The sequence below is a fragment of the Somniosus microcephalus genome, chromosome 29 (assembly GCF_052327205.1).
Source record: "Somniosus microcephalus isolate GS21.2 chromosome 29, FLI_Smic_1.0, whole genome shotgun sequence".
NCBI lineage: Eukaryota > Metazoa > Chordata > Chondrichthyes > Squaliformes > Somniosidae > Somniosus > Somniosus microcephalus.
This window is the reverse complement of record NC_141015.1, coordinates 17,811,718-17,827,645: the sequence shown is the minus strand read 5'-3', so window position 1 is coordinate 17,827,645 and position 15,928 is coordinate 17,811,718. Positions and strand designations below refer to the sequence as shown.

Here is a 15,928-nt window from a genome sequence, read left to right as displayed (position 1 = left end):
TTGGGAGGCCATTATCACTGAGACCCCAACGGGGGGGGGGGGAGGGTGATACCTTCTATGGTGGAAGAGCCTCCAGTCACCGGGAGGAGTGAGCGCTTGGTGACCGCTAGGGGGCAGCAACCAGGGAGCCGACAGCCTCAGAATCGCCCCGCCCCCTCCCCGCGCCCCGCCCCCTCATCGGGCCCGCCCCGCCCCCTCCCCGCGCCCCCCTCAGGAAACCGTCCTGGGGGGCGGGGCAACACTGTGGGAGCCCGTGGACCGAACCATCCGCCAACTGGACGGGGGGGGGATGATGGATCACTTAAATGCAAGATAATAATTGTAAGCATTCGTAATAATACAAACACGAGTGCTGTGATTTATACATTTGTGCCTCAAACAGAATACGGATTTTCTGGAGGGTTTTTAAAATGTGGAATCCGCCACAAGAGCTGAAGTGGTCAACCGCTCCCCCCGCGACAGCTACCGGTGGGTGGGTGGGTCCGGGATGTCCGCTGTTCTCGCGGGACTTGGCGCGCGCCTCAAGGTGAAGCGACGGACGGCAGGAGCGCGAGCGGGCGGCCCGGAGAGCGGGTGAGAGAGAGTGTGAGGGAAAGAGAGTGTGTGTGAGAGAGAATGGTGGGGGATGAGAGAGAGAGGTGGGGGATGAGAGAGAGAGGAGGGGGGCGATGAGGTGAGTGAGAGGGGTGGACGATGAGGTGAGAGGGAGAGAGGAGGGGGGCGATGAGGTGAGAGGGAGAGAGGAGGGGGGCGATGAGGTGAGAGGGAGAGAGGAGGGGGGCGATGAGGTGAGAGGGAGAGAGGAGGGGGGCGATGAGGTGAGGGAGAGGGGTGGACGATGAGGTGAGGGAGAGGGGTGGACGATGAGGTGAGGGAGAGGGGTGGACGATGAGGTGAGGGAGAGGGGTGGACGATGAGGTGAGTGAGGGAGAGGGGGGTGAGTGAGGGAGAGAGAGAGAGGATGAGGTGAGTGAGTGAGGGAGAGGGGTGGACGGTGAGGTGAGTGAGGGAGAGGGGTGGACGGTGAGGTGAGTGAGGGAGAGGGGTGGACGGTGAGGTGAGTGAGTGAGGGAGAGGGGTGGACGGTGAGGTGAGTGAGGGAGAGAGAGAGGAGGGGGCGATGAGGTGAGTGAGTGAGGGAGAGGGGTGGACGGTGAGGTGAGTGAGGGAGAGGGGAGAGGGGTGGACGGTGAGGTGGGAGAGGGAGAGGGGTGAGGGAGAGGGGGGTGGGAGAGGGATGGACGGTGAGGTGAGTGAGGGAGAGAGGAGGGGGGCGATGAGGTGAGTGAGGGAGAGGGGTGGACGGTGAGGTGAGTGAGGGAGAGGGGTGGACGGTGAGGTGAGTGAGGGAGAGGGGTGGACGATGAGGTGAGTGGGAGAGGAGGGGGCGATGAGGTGAGAGGGAGAGGAGGGGGCGATGAGGTGAGGGAGAGGGATGAACGATGAGGTGAGGGAGAGGGGTGGACGATGAGGTGAGTGAGGGAGAGGGGCGTGAGTGAGGGAGAGGGGTGGACGATGAGGGGGTGAGGGAGAGGGGTGGACGATGAGGGGGATGAGGGAGAGGGGTGGACGGTGAGGTGAGTGAGGGAGAGAGAGAGGAGGGGGGCAATGAGGTGAGTGAGTGAGGGAGAGGGGTGGACGATGAGGTGAGTGGGAGAGGAGGGGGCGATGAGGTGAGAGGGAGAGGAGGGGGCGATGAGGTGAGGGAGAGGGGTGAACGATGAGGTGAGGGAGAGGGGTGGACGATGAGGTGAGTGAGGGAGAGGGGCGTGAGTGAGGGAGAGGGGTGGACGATGAGGGGGGTGAGGGAGAGGGGTGGACGATGAGGGGGATGAGGGAGAGGGGTGGACGGTGAGGTGAGTGAGGGAGGGGGGTGAGGTGAGGGAGGGGGGTGAGGTGAGGGAGGGGGGTGAGGTGAGTGAGGGAGGGGGGTGAGGTGAGCGAGGGAGGGGGGTGAGGTGAGCGAGGGAGGGGGGTGAGGTGAGCGAGGGAGGGGGGTGAGGCGAGCGAGGGAGGGGGGTGAGGCGAGCGAGGGAGGGGGGAGCGAGCGAGGGAGAGGGGGGCGACGAGGCGAGCGAGGGAGAGGGGGGCGACGAGGCGAGCGAGGGAGAGGGGGGGGCGACGAGGCGAGCGAGGGAGAGGGGGGGCGACGAGGAGAGGGGGGGCGACGAGGCGAGCGAGGGAGAGGGGGGGCGACGAGGCGAGCGAGGGAGAGGGGGGGCGACGAGGCGAGCGAGGGAGAGGGGGGGCGACGAGGCGAGCGAGGGAGAGGGGGGCGACGAGGCGAGCGAGGGAGGGGGGAGCGAGCGAGGGAGGGGGGGGCGACGAGGCGAGCGAGGGAGAGGGGGGCGACGAGGCGAGCGAGGGAGAGGGGGGCGACGAGGCGAGCGAGGGAGAGGGGGGGCGACGAGGCGAGCGAGGGAGAGGGGGGGCGACGAGGCGAGCGAGGGAGAGGGGGGGGCGACGAGGCGAGCGAGGGAGAGGGGGGGCGACGAGGCGAGCGAGGGAGGGGGGGGAGCGAGCGAGGGAGAGGGGGGGCGACGAGGCGAGCGAGGGAGGGGGGAGCGAGCGAGGGAGAGGGGGGGCGACGAGGCAAGCGAGGGAGAGGGGGGCGACGAGGCGAGCGAGGGAGAGGGGGGCGACGAGGCGAGCGAGGGAGAGGGGGGGCGACGAGGCGAGCGAGGGGGGGGGGCGACGAGGCGAGCGAGGGAGAGGGGGGCGACGAGGCGAGCGAGGGAGGGGGGAGCGAGCGAGGGAGGGGGGGCGACGAGGCGAGCGAGGGAGAGGGGGGGCGACGAGGCGAGCGAGGGAGAGGGGGGGCGACGAGGCGAGCGAGGGAGAGGGGGGGCGACGAGGCGAGCGAGGGAGAGGGGGGGGCGACGAGGCGAGCGAGGGAGAGGGGGGGCGACGAGGCGAGCGAGGGAGGGGGGAGCGAGCGAGGGAGAGGGGGGGCGACGAGGCGAGCGAGGGAGGGGGGAGCGAGCGAGGGAGAGGGGGGGCGACGAGGCAAGCGAGGGAGAGGGGGGCGACGAGGCGAGCGAGGGAGAGGGGGGCGACGAGGCGAGCGAGGGAGAGGGGGGGCGACGAGGCGAGCGAGGGGGGGGGGCGACGAGGCGAGCGAGGGAGAGGGGGGCGACGAGGCGAGCGAGGGAGGGGGGAGCGAGCGAGGGAGGGGGGGCGACGAGGCGAGCGAGGGAGAGGGGGGCGACGAGGCGAGCGAGGGAGAGGGGGGGCGACGAGGCGAGCGAGGGAGAGGGGGGGCGACGAGGCGAGCGAGGGAGAGGGGGGGCGACGAGGCGAGCGAGGGAGAGGGGGGGGCGACGAGGCGAGCGAGGGAGAGGGGGGGCGACGAGGCGAGCGAGGGAGGGGGGAGCGAGCGAGGGAGAGGGGGGGCGACGAGGCAAGCGAGGGAGAGGGGGGCGACGAGGCGAGCGAGGGAGAGGGGGGGCGACGAGGCGAGCGAGGGAGAGGGGGGGCGACGAGGCGAGCGAGGGAGAGGGGGGGCGACGAGGCGAGCGAGGGAGAGGGGGGTCGACGAGGCGAGCGAGGGAGAGGGGGGGCGACGAGGCGAGCGAGGGAGAGGGGGGGCGACGAGGCGAGCGAGGGGGGGGGGGGCGACGAGGCGAGCGAGGGAGAGGGGGGGCGACGAGGCGAGCGAGGGAGAGGGGGGGCGACGAGGCGAGCGAGGGAGGGGGGGGCGACGAGGCCGAGCGAGGGAGAGGGGGCCGGGGGGCGACGAGGCGAGGGAGGGGGGGCGACGAGGCGAGGAGGGGGGGCGACGAGGCGAGCGAGGGAGAGGGGGGGCGACGAGGCGAGCGAGGAGAGGGGGGCGACGAGGCGAGCGAGGGAGAGGGGGGGGGGCGACGAGGCGAGCGAGGGAGAGGGGGGGCGACGAGGCGAGCGAGGGAGAGGGGGGGCGACGAGGAGAGGGGGGGCGACGAGGAGAGGGGGGAGGCGAGCGGGGGAGAGGGGGGCGACGAGGCGGCGAGCGGGGAGAGGGGGGGCGACGAGGCGAGCGGGGAGGCGACGAGGCGAGCGAGGGAGCGGGGGGGGCGACGAGGCGAGCGGGGGGGGCGACGAGGCGAGCGGGGGGGCGACGAGGCGAGCGGGGGGGCGACGAGGCGAGCGGGGGGGGCGACGAGGCGAGCGAGGGAGAGGGGGGGGCGACGAGGAGAGGGGGGGCGACGAGGCGAGCGAGGGAGAGGGGGGGCGACGATGCGAGCGAGGGAGAGGGGGGGGCGACGAGGCGAGCGAGGGAGAGGGGGGCGACGAGGCGAGCGAGGGAGAGGGGGGGCGACGAGGCGAGAGGGGGGGGCGACGAGGCGAGAGGGGGGGCGACGAGGCGAGCGAGGGAGGGGGGGGGCGACGAGGCGAGCGAGGGAGAGGGGGGGCGACGAGGAGAGGGGGGGCGACGAGGAGAGGGGGAGGCGAGCGGGGGAGAGGGGGGCGACGAGGCGAGCGGGGGAGAGGGGGGGCGACGAGGCGAGCGGGGAGGCGACGAGGGAGCGGGGGGGCGACGAGGCGAGCGGGGGGGGCGACGAGGCGAGCGGGGGCGCGACGAGGCGAGCGGGGGGGGCGACGAGGCGAGCGGGGGGGGCGACGAGGCGAGCGAGGGAGAGGGGGGGCGACGAGGAGAGGGGGGGCGACGAGGCGAGCGAGGGAGAGGGGGGGCGACGATGCGAGCGAGGGAGAGGGGGGGGCGACGAGGCGAGCGAGGGAGAGGGGGGGGCGACGAGGCGAGCGAGGGAGAGGGGGGCGACGAGGCGAGAGGGGGGGGCGACGAGGCGAGCGAGGGAGAGGGGGGGCGACGAGGCGAGCGAGGAGAGGGGGGGCGACGAGGCGAGCGAGGGAGAGGGGGGGCGACGAGGCGAGCGAGGGAGAGGGGGGGCGACGAGGCGAGGGAGGGGGGGGCGACGAGGCGCGAGGGAGAGGGGGGGCGACGAGGCGAGCGAGGGAGAGGGGGGGCGACGAGGAGAGGGGAGGCGAGCAGGGGAGAGGGGGGCGACGAGGCGAGCGGGGGAGAGGGGGGGCGACGAGGAGAGGGGAGGCGAGCAGGGGAGAGGGGGGCGACGAGGCGAGCGGGGGAGAGGGGGGCGACGAGGCGAGCGGGGGAGAGGGGGGGCGACGAGGCGAGCGGGGAGGCGACGAGGCGAGCGAGGAGTGGGGGGGGGGGGCGACGAGGCGAGCGGGGGGGGCGACGAGGCGAGCGGGGGCGCGACGAGGCGAGCGGGGGGCGACGAGGCGAGCGAGGGAGAGGGGGGCGACGAGGCGAGCGAGGGAGAGGGGGGGGCGACGAGGCGAGCGAGGGAGAGGGGGGGCGACGAGGCGAGCGAGGGAGAGGGGGGGGCGACGAGGCAAGCGAGGGAGGGGGGGCGACGAGGCGAGCGAGGGAGAGGGGGGGCGACGAGGCGAGCGAGGGAGAGGGGGCGACGAGGCGAGCGAGGGAGAGGGGGGGCGACGAGGCGAGCGAGGGAGAGGGGGGCGACGAGGCGAGCGAGGGAGAGGGGGGGGCGACGAGGCGAGAGGGGGGGCGACGAGGCGAGCGAGGGAGGGGGGAGCGAGCGAGGGAGAGGGGGGGGCGACGAGGCGAGCGAGGGGAGAGGGGGCGACGAGGCGAGCGAGGAGAGGGGGGGCGACGAGGCGAGCGAGGGAGAGGGGGGGCGACGAGGCGAGCGAGGGAGAGGGGGGGGCGAGCGAGGGAGGGGGGGGCGAGCGAGGGAGAGGGGGGGCGACGAGGCGAGCGAGGGAGAGGGGGGGCGACGAGGCGAGCGAGGGAGAGGGGGGGCGACGAGGCGAGCGAGGGAGAGGGGGGGCGACGAGGCGAGCGAGGGAGAGGGGGGCGACGAGGCGAGCGAGGGAGAGGGGGGGCGACGAGGCGAGCGAGGGAGAGGGGGGGCGACGAGGCGAGCGAGGGAGAGGGGGGGGCGACGAGGCGAGGGGGGGGGCGACGAGGCGAGGGGGGGGGGCGACGAGGGAGAGGGGGGGCGACGAGGCGAGCGATGGGGGGGGGGCGACGAGGCGAGCGAGGGAGAGGGGTGGCGACGAGGCGAGCGAGGGAGAGGGGCGACGAGGAGAGGGGGGGCGACGAGGAGATGGGGGGGGAGGCGAGCGGGGGAGAGGGGGGCGACGATGCGAGCGGGGGAGAGGGGAGGCGACGAGGCGGAGCGAGGGGGCGGGGGGGGCGACGAGGCGAGCGGAGGGCGCGACGAGGCGAGCGGGGGGGGCGACGAGGCGAGCGAGGGAGAGGGGGGGCGACGAGGCGAGCGAGGGAGAGGGGGGGCGACGAGGCGAGCGAGGGGGGGGGCGACGAGGCGAGGGAGGGGGGAGGCGATGAGGCGGGAGAGGGGGGGAGAGGGTGTGGGGGGGGAGAGGGGAGTGTGGGGGAGGAAGAGAGGGAGAGAAAGGGGGAGGGCTGGAGAGAGGGGGTGCGAGGGGTTAAGAGGGGGTGAGGAGTTGAGAGAGAGAGGGGGTAGGGGTAGAGGGGAGTGTGGGGGAGGAAGAGAGGGAGAGAAAGGGGGAGGGCTGGAGAGAGGGGGTGCGAGGGGTTAAGAGGGGGTGAGGAGTTGAGAGAGAGAGGGGTAGGGGTTAGAGGGGGGTGAGGAGTTGAGAGAGAGAGGGGGTAGGTAGAGGGGGGTAGGGAGTGAGTAGGGGTAGAGAGGGAGTGGGGGGGAGGTGGGGGAGAGGGAGTGGGGGGGAGGGAGAGTGAGGGAGAGGGGAGGGTGCGAGGGAGAGGAGAGGGAATGAGTGAGGGAGAATGAGGGTGTGGGGGGAGATTGCGTGCGGGGGAGGAAGAGGGGGTGAGGGTAAGTGGGAGAGGGAGAGAGAAAGGGGAGGGAGAGGGGTGTGAGGGGGAGAGAGGCGGTGCGGGGGATAGAGGGGGAGGGAGAGGAGTGGGGGGAGGGAGTGGGGGAGTGGGGGGGAGGGAGTAGGGGGGAGGAGGAGGGAGAATGAGGGGGTGTGGGGGGAGATTGCGTGCGGGGGAGTGTGTGGGGGGTGAGGGGGAGGAAGAGGGGGTGAGGGGAGGTGGGAGAGGGAGGGGGAGAGTGGGTGGTGAGGGGGAGGAAGAGGGGGTGAGGGGAGGTGGGAGAAGGAGGGAGAGAAAGGGGGAGGGTGAGGGCGAGAGGCGGTGCGGGGGATAGAGGGGGAGGGAGGGAGAGAGGAGTGGAGGCGGAGTGGGGGGAGGCGGAGAGGGTGAGGGGAGGAAGAGGGAGGGTGGGGGAGGGAGAGAGGGGGTGTGAGGGTGGGGAGGGGGTGAGGGAGGGGGAGGGAGAGGGGGTGAGCGGGAGAGGGGGGGCAAGAGCGAGGGAGAGAATGTGAGCGAGGGAGAGAGAGAGAATGAGAGGGAGAGGTGCCGGGGTGGGTGAGGGAGGGCAGTGTGGCACCGCGGGGAGGAGCGATGGTACTGGGGACAGGAGGCCGCTGCTGCCGCCCCTCCTGAGTAGCGGGGAAGCTCTGTTGCTGGGCTGTGTTGAGTCCTTTATGGGGGAGGAGGCACATGTGGAGCATAAACACCAGCGTAGACCGGTTGGGCGAATGGCCGGTTTTGTTCCTGTGCTGTAATTTTGTGTAATTTTCTCCCCTTGGAAATATGAACAATGACGGGCAGGAAAAGACCCACTGCTCCATCTAGCTTATCTAAATCCCTGAGCTGCTCGTCAGGCTACACACTGTGTTTAACATCACTGGATAGGAGCAACTCTGAATGGATTGATCAACCGGCAAAAGCAGATCCATTGAGGCCAGTTTATTTCTTATAGAATGATACATCAGAGAAGGAGGACCTTCGGCCCATCTTATTCTTGTGTGTGAATGTGATGCGGTGAGGACAGCATCCCACTAAACCCAATCTAAAAGCTGCTCTCGTACCAGGCACATAATCATTTCAATTCCTTTAAAATATTCAGTTCCTAGAACAGCTTTTCTTTTGCACCAGAATGCAAGGTTTTTGTTAGAGCTTTTTTTTTTTTTAAAAAGAACAATTGAACACAACTTTGTAAACACATCGAAAGACCAGACAAAATTACATACTGACAAGAGTCTCTATCTCAACCATTAACTATTCACTTTTGGTGTTTAGTGCTTTACACAACACATGGGTATTTCCACTGCCGTTTACATTACAAACCACTACTGGAAAAATCAACCACCACACCTAGCTTAACTTGTATGTTAGTCACCGAGGGACTGACTGCTGCGTATCAATTTAAGGTGTTACCTTTTAGATAATTAGAAGGAATGGTAACACCACACTCTGCAACGTCAGATGGCAAGACATTTCTATTGCTTCAGTCTTTAGGGCATTGCCAGGGGTCTAGTTGGGCAGAAATAAACAACTTGCATTTATATAGCGCCTTTCACGACCATAGGACATCCCAAAGCACTTTACAGCCAATGAAGGACTTTTCAAGTGTCGTCGCCATCAATGTACCCTTTAAGCTGCATTGCCATGCAGTGTCTGGAGCTGCCATGCAGCCGGCTCAGCGGCTTTTAAATGGGGAAAAAACGCGTATGCCCGATATTTTGACTGGACCACACACACAAAAAAAATTAAATAAATTAAAGGGAACATTGGTCACCGTTGTTATTTAGGGAAACACGGCAGCCAATTTAGGCACAGCAAGGTCCATTAGATGTTTAATAAAGAGGCAGTAAGATTGGCCTGGGACCAGTGAATACCTTCAAAGAGACACACTATGCTCACTGCTATCCTATTTACACACAAGAAATAAAATGGATTCAACAGACTTGTGTTCCCAGCAGCCAATCTGGCAAGTTTACCTTGGTAGTCATCATCAGCTGTGCTCGAACCACTTTTCAGGAGCCACCAGCTCTCGAACCCCACAAAACCCAACATAAAAGCAGCTTTCATACCAGGCACATAATTCAACTTTATAATGTGGGATTGGGGGGGTGGGGGAGGAAGCTCGAGTGGAGCATAAACACCAGCATGGACTGGTTTGGGCCGAATTGCCTGTTTCTGTGCTGTATAATCTATGTAATAATCTCCACCCCAATCAATTGACCTTAAGCCCTTGGAGTTGCCAGCTAATATTTTACTAATTAAATCACGGAGTGTTTTTCTTCATTCCTATTGTGATGATATAACCTAGTGTGGCCTGCCGACTCGAGCTAATGCTGGCTTCGTGGGGATCAAAGTGTGTTTATAATCCAAACTCTTCTGTCTCCAAAACAATTTCCAGACACCACAGGTCATAGTTCAGGTCATGTCACTGACCATGATATGCTAAGGGAGAACAGCAAATATGCGAGGTCCTGAAACTGCATTTAAGTCGATGATGTTTACATTTTTTGTAATTGTGGAGTATTTTAAACCAACACTCAACACAAGGTTTTAGATCGTTATTCAAGTTGTCTTTATTACACTGGTGGGGAGACAATCTCTACTGGCGCACCAGGAGACTTCTCCAAATTGATATAGTAAACCTTACATATTTATGCGTTCAAAAGCCATGGTAGCATCGTGCACAATCCCGTTACTTGGCTTAAAGCCCGCGTGCACAGTTGCTGATTGGCTAATTCCCTATCTCACGTCACAACTGTTCGCCTATATTTTATTGTCACATGATCTTTATGATCTCACCTGTAATATTTTGTAACCTTTAGTAAAACCTCATGTCTGCATTTCTGTCTCGCTGTGCCCCGTGTGGTTTTACTTATCTCTAAGTTCCATAGTTTATGGTTAATCATAGATGGTGCTTCTGAGCTAATTTCATCTAATCTTGAAAAGCATCGAGACCTTGTGGTCAGCGTGTCTGAGCTATCTCCACCGGTCTCTGTCTCAACCATTTCTAGCGTGCAAGCTGCATTGTTAACCCCTTAATTCCTGAAGGACGCCGATGTCCCACTTCAGTAATGCATCTTTTTATTTTGTGGTTTAATTTATTTTTGGAATTCAGTTGAGGGGGCTTGTGGCGATAATCTCCCATTGAAAGTGATGGGAAGCTCTAATTTTCTGGTCTTGTGTGCTCCTGCGATTAGTCAGTGGAAGTGTGTGCATCGGGGACAGATCCTGCTTAATATTTAAAAAATAATAATTGCAAATTAAAGTTGGCTTTTACAGGAATATTGTCTGAATTGCAAGTACAGTAATGCTCCCCTTTAGTCTAATTTAACTCGTGTTTGTATCGGGCAACAGTGCCAAATGGCAGTTACTTCCGTTTTTTTTTAAAAAGCATAAGAACATAAGAACATAAGAACATAAGAAATAGGAGCAGGAGTAGGCCAATCGGCCCCTCGAGCCTGCTCCGCCATTCAATAAGATCATGGCTGATCTGATCCTAACCGTCAATCTACTATCACAGAACCATCTCCTGAATCTAACAGAATTAGACACACGAAATAGGAGCAGGATCAGGCTACACGGCCCCTGGGCCCGCTCCGCTACCCACAGGGCCATGTCCGATCTGAACCTAGACTCATGTCCAAATTCCTGCCCGTGCCCCGTAACCCTTAATTCTCTTTACTTCTAGGAAACTGTCTGTTTCTGTTTTAAATTTATGTAATGATGTAGCTTCTACAGCTTTTTGGGGCAGCATATTCCATGGACCTACCACCCTCTGAGTGAAGTAGTTCCTCCTCATCTCAGTTTTGAAAGAGCCGCCCCTTATTCTAAGACTATGCCCCCTAGTGCTAGTTTCACCCATCATCGGGAACATCCTCCCCGCATCCACCCGATCCAACCCCTTCACAATCTTATATGTTTCAATAAGATCGCCTCTCATTCTTCTGAACTCCAATGAGTAGAGTCCCAATCTACTCAACCTCTCCTCATATGTCCATCCCCTCATCCCCGGGATTAACCGAGTGAACCTTCTTTGTACTGACTCGAGAGCAAGTATGTCTTTTCTTAAGTATGGACACCAAAACTGTATGCAGTATTCCAGGTGCAGTCTCACCAATACCTTGTACAACTGAAGCAATACCTCCCTATTTTTATATTCTATCCCCCTAGCAATGAAAGCCAACATTCCATTGGCCTTCTTAATCACTTGCTGCACCTGCATACTAACCTTTTGAGTTTCGTGCACCAGGACCCCCAGATCCCTTTGTACTTCAGTACTTTCCAGTTTCTTGCCATTAAGATAATAACTTGCTCTATGATTTTTCCTGCCAAAGTGCATAACCTCACACTTTCCAGTATTGTATTCCATCTGCCAAATCTCTGCCCACTTACTTAGCCTGTCGATGTCCCCTTGCAGGTTTTTTATGTCCTCCTCACTCACTACTTTCCCTCCCATCTTAGTATCATCTGCAAACTTTGATATGTTACACTTGGTCTCCTCCTCCAAATCGTTAATATAGATTGTAAAGAGTTGGGGACCCAGCACTGACCCCTGCGGAACACCACTAGTTACTGATTGCCAGTCTGAGAATGAACCATTTATCCCAACTCTCTGCCTTCTGTTAGATAGCCAATCCTCTATCCATGCCAGAATATTACCCCCAATCCCATGATTTTTTATCTTAAGCAATAATCTTTTGTGTGGCACCTTGTCAAATGCCTTTTGGAAGTCTAAATACACTACGTCCACTGGTTCCCCTTTATCCACCCTATATGTTACTTCCTCAAAGAACTCCAGCAAATTTGTCAAACATGACTTCCCCTTCATAAAACCATGCTGACTTTGTCCTATTAAATTATGATTATCCAAATGTCCTGTTACTGTCTCCTTAATAATGGACTCCAAAATTTTACCTACCACAGATGTTCGGCTAACCGGTCTATAGTTTCCAGCCTTCTGTCTACTGCCCTTTTTAAATAAGGGTGTTACATTAGCAGTTTTCCAGTCTGCCGGGACCTTTGCTGAGTCCAGGGAGTTTTGGAAAATTATTACCAATGCATCCACAATCCCTACCGCCACTTCCCTCAAGACCCTAGGATGTAAGCCATCAGGTCCAGGTGATTTATCCGCCTTGAGTCCCATTATTTTACCGAGTACCACTTCCTTAGTGATTTTGATCGTGTTTAGCTCCTCCCCCCCCCCCCCCCCCCCCCCCATAGCCCCCTGTTTGTCCAGTGTTGGGATATTCTTAGTGTCTTCTACTGTAAAGACTGATACAAAATATTCATTCAGTGTTTTTGCCATCTCCATATTTCCCACCATTAATTTCCCGGTCTCATCCTCTAAGGGACCAACATTTACTTTAGCCACCCTTTTTCCTTTTATATAACTATAAAAACTCTTACTATCTGTTTTTATATTTTTTGCTAATTTACTTTCATAATCTATCTTCCCTTTCTTAATCAATCTTTTTGTTAATTTTTGCTGTCTTTTAAAGTTTTCCCAATCCTCTATCCTCCCACTAGATTTGGCTACCTTATATGCCCTTGTTTTTAGTCGAATACTATCCTTAATTTCTTTACTTAGCCACGGATGGCTGTCTTTTCTTTTACACCCTTTTCTTAGTGGAATATTTTTTTTTTGGAAGTTGTAAAATAACTCCTTAAATGTACACCACTGATCATGTATCGTCTTACCCTTTAATCTATTTTCCCAATCCACTCTACTCAATTCCGCTCTCATACCCTCATAGTCTCCTTTATTCAAGCTTAGCACGCTTGTTTGAGATCCAACCTTCTCACCCTCTAATTGAATATGGAATTCAACCATGTTATGGTCACTCATTCCAAGGGGATCCTTTACTAGGACATTTTTAATTAATCCTGTCTCGTTACATAGGACCAGATCTAAGGTTGCTTGCCCCCTGGTCGGTTCAGTTACATACTGCTCAAGAAACCCATCCCTAATACACTCAATGAACTCATCCTCAAGGCAGCCCTGCCCAATTTGATTTGTCCAATTAATATGATAGTTAAAATCCCCCATAATTATAGATGTTCCCTTATTACAAGCCTCAACTATTTCCTGATTGATACTCCGTCCAACTACGCCCACTAGTGTTTTTTTCCCCTTATTATTCCTTACCTCCACCCAAACTGTTTCATTATCCTGATCTTTTGACCCAATATCATTTCTCTGTATTACAGTGATTCCTTCCTTTATTAACATAGCCACCCCACCTCCCCTTCCTTCCTGCCTGTCCTTCCTGATCGTTAAATAACCTGGTATGTTTAATTCCCAGGCATTGTCACCCTGCAGCCATGTTTCTGTAATGGCCACAAGATCATACCCATATGTAGTTATTTGTGCCATTAACTCGTCTATTTTGTTACGAATGCTACGTGCATTCAGATAGAGAACTTTCAAATATGTTTTGTGACACTTAGTTCCTGCTTTTGCCCTTTTTATTACTTTACCTTTTACTCCATACCTTCTGCCCCTTCCTGACATGCTCTGGTTTTTAATTTCCCCACTGCTACCTAAGTCTATGACCTTCTCTGTTGTCATTTTTATTATTTGCTCTCTAGGAACCTCCCCCCCCCCCCCCCCCCCCCCCCACTGGTTAGTTTAAAGCCCTCTCTGCAGCCCTAGTTATATGATCCGCCAGGACTCTAGTCCCAGCACTGGCCAAGTGAAGCCCGTCCCAACGGAACAGCTCCCTCCTGCCCCAGTACTGGTGCCCGTGTCCCAGGAAGCATAACCCATTTCTCCCACACCAGTCTTTAAGCCACGCATTTAACTCTCTAATTTTATTTGTCCTAGCCAAATTCGCTCGTGGCTCAGGTAATAATCCAGAGATTATTACCCTTGAGGTTCTGTTTTTTAATTTGACCCCTAGCTGCTCATACTCCTTTAACAGAACCGGCTTCCTAGTCCTATCTACGTCGTTTGTACCAACATGGACCACGACAACTGGATCCACCCCCTCCCACTGCGAGTTTCTTTCCAGCCCAGAGGAGATGTCCTTAACCCTGGCACCGGGTAGGCAACACAGCCTTCGGGACTCTCGCTCTTGGCTGCAGAGAACTCTATCTATCCCCCTAATAATACTATCCCCTACAACATTTCTATTTACTCCCCCCTCTTGAATGACCCCCCGTTCCACGGTGCTGTGGCCAGGTTGCTCATCCTCCCTGCAGTCCCTGCTCCTGTCCCCACAGGGAGTAAGAACCTCGAACCTGTTGGACAAGAGCAAGGGCTGCGGCTCCTCCAGCTCTACCTCCTGGATCCCCGTACCTGCCTCACTCGTAGTCACACCGTCCTGTCCCTGACCATGGGCTACATCTGAATTAATTAACTTCATAGGTGTGACCACCACCTGATACACAGAGTCCAGGTACTTCTCCCCCTCGCTCTGCTTCTATTTATTTACAATGGGGGCAGGAGATTTAGTTGGCTAGATTATCTTCAAAGTCAGTTTTGTAATGGCAATATGAAATCAGTCTCTCAAACTGCAGTAACCCTGAACAGTCTGGTTGCTGATGAAATCTTTAATGTTTTCAATCCTTAGGCATAGAGAACTCCTGACGATTGCTTGGGTAAACTTCTGCAGTGAATTTTTTTTGAACAGTTGCCAATTTCAGCCACTGTCCATAACTACCATTGTTTAATTATAAGATGGTGTGAACCCTTCTCTGCTATATTCAAGCACTTGTATGTTGTCGTGGAACTTCAGTCCTTCAACTATTGCAGTTGTGGTGTGAGCACTTGAGGGTTTCTCTTTTTATGGATCATTTATTCCAGTGAAAGGTTTCCATGCCTTTAATGACTATCTCAACATCTTGTTTGACTTCATGCACCGGTCATTCCGGCTCCTGGGAATTGGACAATCAAATTGGAGGTTGTTCCAGTCATTGGAGTGTTGTGTGTCGGAATGTGATCTAACTGTAGCACGATACTGCTCTAGCTGCACATTTAGCTGCTGCAGAATTTACTGAGTGAAAATTAGCAGTTGGCATTCTATAATCTTACTGTGATGAGGTTTTTAACATAATGTCGATCAGTAGACCTCTTCTAACATGCTCACCAATACAAGGATTCCCATGTTGTTTATTGACAACAACATAACATCATACATGGGATAGGCAAAGTGTCAAGTTGGGATTCAAAACTGGCTCGGAGACGGGAAGCAGAGGGTAATGGTTGATGGGCGTTTTTGTGACTGGAAGGCTGTTTCCAGTGGGGTCCTGCAGGGCTCAGTACTAGGTCCCTTGCTTTTTGTGGTATATATCAATGATCTTGACTTGAATATAGGGGCTATGATTAAGAAGTTTGCAGATGATACTAAAATCGGCTGTGTGGTTGATACTGAAGAAGGAAGCTGTAGACTGCAGGAAGATATCAATAAATTGGTCAGGTGGGCAGAACAGTGACAAATGGAATTCAATCCGGAGAAGTGTGAGGTAATGCATTTGGGGAGGGCTAACCAGGAAAGGGAATACACATTAAATGGTAGGACACTGAGTAGTGTAGCATGTCCACAGATCCCTGAAGGTAGCAGGCCAAGTAGATAAGGTGGTTAAGAAGGCATACGGAATGCATGCCTTTATTAGCCATGGCATAGAATACAAGAGCAGGGGGGTTATGCTTCAACTGTATAAAACACTAGTTAGGCCTCAGCTAGAGTACTGCGTGCAGTTCTGGTCACCACATTACAGGAAATATGTGATTGCACTGGAGAGGGTTCAGAGGAGATTTACAAGGATGTTGCTGGGAGTAGAGAATCTTAGCTATGAGGAAAGACTGGATAGGCTGGGTCTGTTTTCCTTGGAACAGAGGAGGCTGAGGGGAGACCTTATTGAGGTGTATAAAATTGAGGGGCATAGATAAAGTGGATAGAAAGGACCTATTTCCCTTAGCAGAGGGGTCAAAAACCAGGGGGCACAGATTTAAAGTAATTGGTGGAAGGTTTAGAGGGGATTTGAGGGGAAATTTCTTCACCCAGAGGGTTGTGGGGGTCTGGAACTCACTGCCTGAAAGGGTGGTAGAGGCAGGAACCCTAACCACATTTAAAAAGTACTTGGATGTGCACTTGGGATGCTCTAACCTGCAGGGCTACGGACCAA

At 57.4% G+C, this 15,928-nt stretch overlaps 1 protein-coding gene across 2 annotated transcripts in view; it reads left to right on the top strand.

Annotated features, from left to right (window-relative positions):
• The first annotated feature begins 476 nt into the window (after positions 1-476).
• Positions 477-15,928, top strand: part of ncoa4 (nuclear receptor coactivator 4) — a 48,795-nt gene continuing 33,343 nt past the window's right edge. Inside the window, exon 1 of one of the 2 annotated variants that reach the window (XM_085970279.1) lies at positions 477-573. The gene's annotated coding sequence lies outside the window, so the exon portion shown is untranslated. Of the gene's footprint in view, positions 574-7,621; positions 7,739-15,928 lie in introns of those variants that run through there. The other variant, XM_085970280.1, reaches the window with a different exon arrangement.